Source organism: Pteropus alecto, unplaced genomic scaffold (assembly GCF_000325575.1).
Source record: "Pteropus alecto unplaced genomic scaffold, ASM32557v1 scaffold11, whole genome shotgun sequence".
NCBI lineage: Eukaryota > Metazoa > Chordata > Mammalia > Chiroptera > Pteropodidae > Pteropus > Pteropus alecto.
In genome coordinates, this window is record NW_006431956.1 from 12,805,773 (window position 1) to 12,812,886 (window position 7,114).

The window sequence follows — 7,114 nt, forward strand, 5'->3', positions numbered from 1 at the left end:
CCGGAGCAGTCGGTCAGGGGGTGCGCTGCGATGGCGGGCCTCAGACCCTTCTGTGCTCCTCACTCCCCTTCTCCCCTTCTCCCTGGGGCCACCTCCATTTTAGCATCCAGATTTTACTCCAGAAAGTTGTATAGGAGTCTGCAGATCCACTGAGCACTCTCTGTCATCTGGACAAAGACCCCAAAACCCTATGCCAGAGTTTCCTCATTGTTAGGGGTTTGAGTGCTGCGTACTTTCAGTGACAATAATCTGACGTCCATCTGTCACCCCTCTCTGCCATCCCCCTCCCCCATCAGACATGCCTTCGTCACTTTCTCAAGTCTCTAAAACTTGAAAGGGGTGGAGTCGGACTTCATGGGTGGCTTAGACTTAGGAGAGTACCTTATAATTCCCTTATGTATTTTTAGCACCAGCCCACATTCAAATGTCATACTAAAAGGAAGCTATAGATAAAATCATCGTTACATAAAATTCTTGGCCTGAATTTTAAAGATAGGAGACTGTTGATCGTTTATAATATTCATGCCCTTAGTACTTTCATCTTTAATATAACATGGTTCTTTTTTAGAGAGTTGACGGAAAACTAAATTTCAATAATGAATCCTGCTTTATCTTTTATTGATTTGGGCTTTTTATGTTTTAGCTTTCTTATTCAAATTTGAAGCAGGTCACAATAGCGGTATTTTAAAACTTGATAAAATAAAACTTAGGGATGAATCTGAAATCAGAAATAAGTTTATTATCATTTTTTTTTCTCATTCATTCATCACATGTACACTGAGGTCCTAGAAGATTCTGAGCACAGAGATGAAAAAGATACATTCCTTGCCCTTATGGGAATCAGTTTAGTGGATAAGATAAATCCACGAGCCAGTCATTTTCAACACTACGTAGTATATATGCAATAGCAAGACCATACAGGTGCTCGGAGTAAGACCGACCGCTAGATCAGCCTGTGGGATCGGGGAGGGAAGTGCATAATCGGAGGTAGAGAAGGTGGCCCTGAAATGATGGTGCTTGAGTTAAAAAAAAAAAGTTTATGCAGCATAATCACGGCATCTTTTCAGGTCATTGTTGTATTTACATAACAAGTAGCTGAATACATTCAGCTACTTCTTAAAGTTCAAGCTTTAAGAAGGTCATGGACTGAAAAGGGAAAGTCCCCCAAACCATTTTCGCTCTACTCTCATTTGTATAAATGGGAATATACTGTACATTTGGTGTCATGACTTGCTTCCTTTCTACTCTACATGATGCACTGGAGATCTTTCTTCATAGGAGTAACAGGGATTGGTCTCAGTATTACAAATCTCATGTATACGGAATTCTCATTTTTTAAATTCATCCCACACTGCATGCAGCTCTTAGCTGAATGGCAGAGAACTTGACTGAGTCCCTTCTAGGGAAACACAGTCAATTCTGAGTTTTTCTCAGACTCTGTTAGGCAATTACTCAATGAAAGTCAATACCCCACTCCCTTAAAGTGACCTAGGATGAGGGCAGGGGCTTATGTGGCTTGGGGATGGAGACCATTGATGGATTATGGGCATCATCGTCTCCTGGGGGCACCTAGGATGACCTCCATCACTCCACGGTCTCCTCTACTCAGGCCTAGTGCTCTGGAAACTTTTCAGCTCAACTCCAGTTCCCTTCAAGTCTACCCTTCCCTAAGAGGATCACTAGGGCTTTGAGCTGCCCTGGTTCTTCCACCTGGAAACTCAATCAGTCAATGCTACTCCATGCCCTGGACCTGCCCGGTTCTTCTCTATGAGGTCTTTAGCCTCCTGGGACACAGCTGATGATCGAGACCTACATCTTTCTGATCTGGCTGGATGCTTCACAACCCACACCAGGGACTCATTCTGCAGCTCGCCTACTCAAAGAAAATCTCCCACCTACACCAAGAGTGTTTTTTCCCACCTCATTCTAAAAGGCATGTATTCATCTCAAACTATTATTTAAGGATAAACTTTATGCCTAAATCCTATGGGTACTTGGCTTTTGGTTACACAAAAACCTTCTTATATTTTTCTATTTTTGAAAGATCAGATCTTGCATGCAAACACTTTGGCTTTCAAGACTATTATCTTCACTATGTGTTGTAAGCACCTACTTTGGAAGCAAAAGCCAAGGATTTTGGCTTTATATTTTCTGCTCTTTGGCTTTTCTCTGTGGCAATAGGTGTCAGCATTGCCACTGCCCAGATACACATCAAATAGACATAGCAGTGGTACATACTGTAAATGATTGTTGTGAGAATTGATATAATTAATACACATAAAGCACTTTCTACAACGCCCAATAGTAATGGTCGTGCACATAATAAGTACTGGATAAATGTTACCATTATTATTCATTCACTTAACAAATATTTATTGAGCATCTACTATGTACTATTTTAAGTACTGGGATAGTGAATAAAGCAGATTAAAATACCCATCCTCGTGGACATTTCAAAGTAGAAAAATATAGAGTATGTTAGATGGGCAAAATAACTAAAAAGAAACGTAAAGCGGGGGATGAAAAAAAAGTAGTTTTTGAGAGAGCTTGCAGTTTTAGATAGTATGGCTAGGGAAACCCTCACCGAGGAGACATTTGAGTAACAGACTGAAAGAGGAAGGGCGCCAGCCAGTAAGTCTCTGCAGGAAGAGCATCCCAGGCAGAATATAATGGCTGCAAGTATAATGGCTCCAAGGCAGAAAGGTTCAAAAGAATTATTGAGAATGAAAAGCCATAGGTAATGTTGCAAAATGTTATCCTACCACATATCTCTAGAAGAACATCACTTTTCAACTACTTCAGGCTTCCGTGATATTATAATAGAAGTTGGCAAACTATTTCCTGAGGGCCAAAGCTGGGTGGCCACCTGTTTTTGTAAATAAAGTTTTATGAAAACACAGTCATGCTCGTCATTTACATACTGTCTATGGCTGCTTCGTGCTGCGACAGCAGAGACGAATAGCTAGAACATATGACCTGCAGAGCTTAAAGAAATTACTATGTGGTTCTTTACTGAAAAAAATTTGTTGACTGCTGGTATGCAGGTATTGTCATTTAACTAGTCCCCGATGCTCTGCTAATCAATCATGTTAATATTCTTTTGGTTGCAAGATTTACAAATTTGTATTAAACTAGTTTTAGCAAAATTAGGGAAATTACTGGCTTATCGAGGTAAAAGATCCAGGCATAGCTGGATCTGGAGGCTGAATACTTCAAAAATCAGTGTTTCGAGCTCTTTCTTGATCAGCCTCTGCATATGTGTTGGTTTCATTCCATTGACAGCTTCCTTCGTGTTCCAGAGAAGATGACCCCCGATAGCCCTTAGCCTAACAACTGCTCCCCAAAGACTGTCTCTGTATCAATGTCCAGCTATCACTTCTCTGGTAGGTCCCACGTTGGCCCCGTGGGAAGCAGTGCACACCTCTGGATTTGTCATTGGGTCCTGGGGAATGAGATGCTGTGGTCCTGTGCTTAGTCCTATGTGCCACTGTGCCAGGCGGAGGAAGAGGCTTGCATTAATCAGTATTCTCCAGAGAAACAGAACTGATATACAGAGGTACAGAGAAAGATTGATTATGAAGGATTGGTTTTATGAGATTATGGAAGCCAAGAAGTCCCATGACCCGCCCAGGAAAGCTGGTGGTGTGGTTCCAGTCTAAACCGGAAGCCCTGAGTACCAGGGCATCAATGCTGTAACTCGCAAAGTGAGTCTGAAGACCTGAGAACCAAGAGCACTGAGGCCCAAGGGCAGGAGAAGATGGTTGTCCCAGCTTAACAGAGAACGACTCCCCCATCCTTGGCCTTTTTCTTCAACGAAGGCCCCTAACTAACTGAATGATGCCCACCCACGGTAGGGAGGCATCTTCTTTATTCGGTTCCCATTCAAACGCTAATCTCTTCCGGAAGCATCCTCACGGACATTCCCAGAAATAACATTTTACCAACCTTCTGGGCATCCCTTAGCTGAGTCCAGTTGACACATAAAATGAACTATCACGGGGCTGTTGTGATTGATAGCATCATATGCACTGAGCTGAAAAGAGGTGGTTCCCCAAAGGAAGGAATGCTGAGCAGATTACAAAAAAGTTTTCATTATTAAAAAAACATTTCAGTGAACTGTTTTATACATCTTTTTATGCAAATGTCCTCCTATTTCTCTAAAGTAGGTACCTAGAGATGGAATTGATAGGTTATGGCCAATTGCTTTCCAAAAGTGATTTACCAATTTACTTTGTAACTGTATATGAAAATGTTCTTTTCCCATGGCCTCACTACCTCTGGATATGATCAGTCTTCGAAATATATTGCCAATCCAACAAGCAAAAGAAGACCTTTGATTTTTTTTTTTTTTAAATTTACATTTCCCTAATTAGGACTAGGGCAAGGCAACTTTTCATGTTTGCTGGCTGTTTCATGTCAGGTCCTGGGAAGCCGGCACTGAGATGGAGATGAGGGTGCAGGAAATTCTCAGGGAGTGATACTCTTTCAATAAACACCCATGGGGCCTGGGAAGGAAGGAGGAAGAGGGAAAAGTTGGGCTGCACAACGAAGGCCTCAGCTGACCTCTTGGTGATCTCTGAAGCTAGGATGGCTTTTTGAAGTGTCTGGTTAGAATATGGTGGCCAGGCCCTTATACCCCAGCATCCCCCAGTCACTGGATGAGAACTGCCCTGAGAATGTACTGTGGGTGACTCCCAGAGAGGGCTGGCAGCTGAGGGCAGTCAGCCAGCAATGCTCTCAGCAGCTGGGAAGATAAATCCTTCAGGACCGAAGCACCGCACAGCATGCATTACAGTGACTGCATTTATTAACTTGTGAATCGCCTGTTCAACGTCTTTCTCTTTTCTTATTGATTTGTAGTGATGCTTTCTTCTGGATATTAATTCTTCATATATTATATGTGTTGCAAATGTTTTATCTCAGTCTATCGCTGGTCTTTTCAACATTGTTAAAGGGTCATTTATTTTAACAATCTTACATTGTTAAATAGTCAAATTTGTCTATTTCTCTTCTCTAAGATGATAAAAAAATTTACATTTTCTTTGAGCAGGTCTACGCTTTTAAAAAAATGTCTAGCTCTTCAATTCCTCTGGAGTTTATTTTTTGTTCATGGTAAGAGGTAATGTCCGAACACCATGTGTTTAATAGACTATTCTCTACAGACTAATGTAAAAGGGCATACACACTAAAATTTAAATTTTTATTTAGATGGGAAAATTTCTTAACTCTACAATTCCAGTGATTTATTATCTATTTTTCTCTTAAAACCTCCTTTTAAAATCACTGTATTTTTATATTTTGATATCTGGTTAGTCAAATCTTCCATCATAACTCAATTTTCAAAAAGTTTTTTGGCTATACTTAAGCATTTTCTCTTTCTTATGAACTTGAGAATGAACCTGTCTTATTGAGAGTACATTAAATTTATAGACTAAATTGAAACATTACAACTTTACAGCACTGAGACTTCTCATCTAAGAGCAAACACACACACACACACACACACACACACACTTCTTGTGCATGTAACAATCTACTAGTTTGGTTACTAGCATTTTATTGTATCTATGTTCATAAGAGACTGATTTAGAGTGACATTCTTATCAATTAATTTTACATGGTAAACAGATAAGTTGGTAACAGATAAGTTGGAAAACTTTACATGTTTTTTTCTATCATATTTAAATAAAATAGGATTCATCTGTTCATTAAAGGTATAGCAGAACTCACTCATAAAACCTCTTGGCATACTTCAAGTTTGTTGGAGTAAGTATTTATCTGTTCAGTTTTCTATCTTCGGGACTCAATTTTGATAATACATAGGCTTCTAGAAAATTAATCACTTAGGCTTTTATATTTAATTGATGTAAATTTTTGCATTAGATTCATCTGTAAATTAAAATCTTTAATACCTGTAGTTATGTGCAATTTCAAGTTATATTCTCTTTTTTTCTTGATCCTATTTGACAAAATTCCAGCTGTTTTAGTAATCCTTTCAAGAAAAGTTTTATCGGGTTTACTGGTTAAATTAGTTCTTCTAGTGTATTTCTTTATCTCTTCAGTTTCTGCTTTTAAATCTCTTAATTCGTTTCCTTGGATTATTTTATGCTTTTTCTAGATTCTTAAGTTGAATGATTATATGTTTTAGTTATTCATTTCTAATCCTTCTTTTGTAATACATGCCTTTAAATCTATTAAGTTTTCTCTGATTACCACTCTGCCTACATCTCACAGGCTTTATGTTTTCTCATTTTTGCTCTTTTCTAAGTAGTTTGCAATTTTATTTTGAATATCGTTTTGAACTTAGCAGTTATTTGGAAATGAAGGACAAAATATAATAAAAATATTTTTAGCAAACAGCTCAACTCAAATGAAAAAGAAATCTCTAGAAGCCAGAAATAAAAAAATGACGTGACTTCAGTGAAATTGATGCCGTTTCTTACAGCTGGTAAAAAAGCAGGCCAAGGGGCAGTCCGCTAAGGTTTGTAAATCCCTGGAGCCATACCGTGGGTCTGCACAGGGTTGAAAGCTGGAATCGAGCTAAGCGCGTAAGATCTGACTTCAACAGCCTGCCCACCCATGAAATCAATAATAGAGCTCTGACTGCTTGCTTGGGGAAGGGCAAAGTAATGTGCCATTTACTCAGGTAAGTTGTTGGGCAGCCTACTTCCTGCAAATCTACCAAGTTCATGGTAAAACCCAAGCATTTTTGCCTGACTATCAGTTTCCTATTGGTGCTGTGACAAATTATAGTAAATTTGACAGAACACTGTGGCATGTCAGGGAGCTGCTTCTCTCCTATGTTAGACCTAGTGAGAGGTCCCTCCAGAGAGCCTGGCGTGGGAATTTGGAAGATGCAATAAATAAGTGGCTTAAAACAACATAAATGTATTCCTTTACATTTCCGTGGATCAGAAGTCTGAAATGGATGTCACTGGGCTAAACTCATGGTGTTAAAAGAGCTGTGTGCTTTGAATTTTCTGTTTTGACATTCCCTGGGGCTGATGCTTAAAGTGTGTTCCTCTAGAGAGGATTCCAGTTTGGTCCTTTTCTGCTATACAAATAGTGTGACCCTGGCTCCCCACGCCGGGTGAGTGCATACTAGTGACTACAA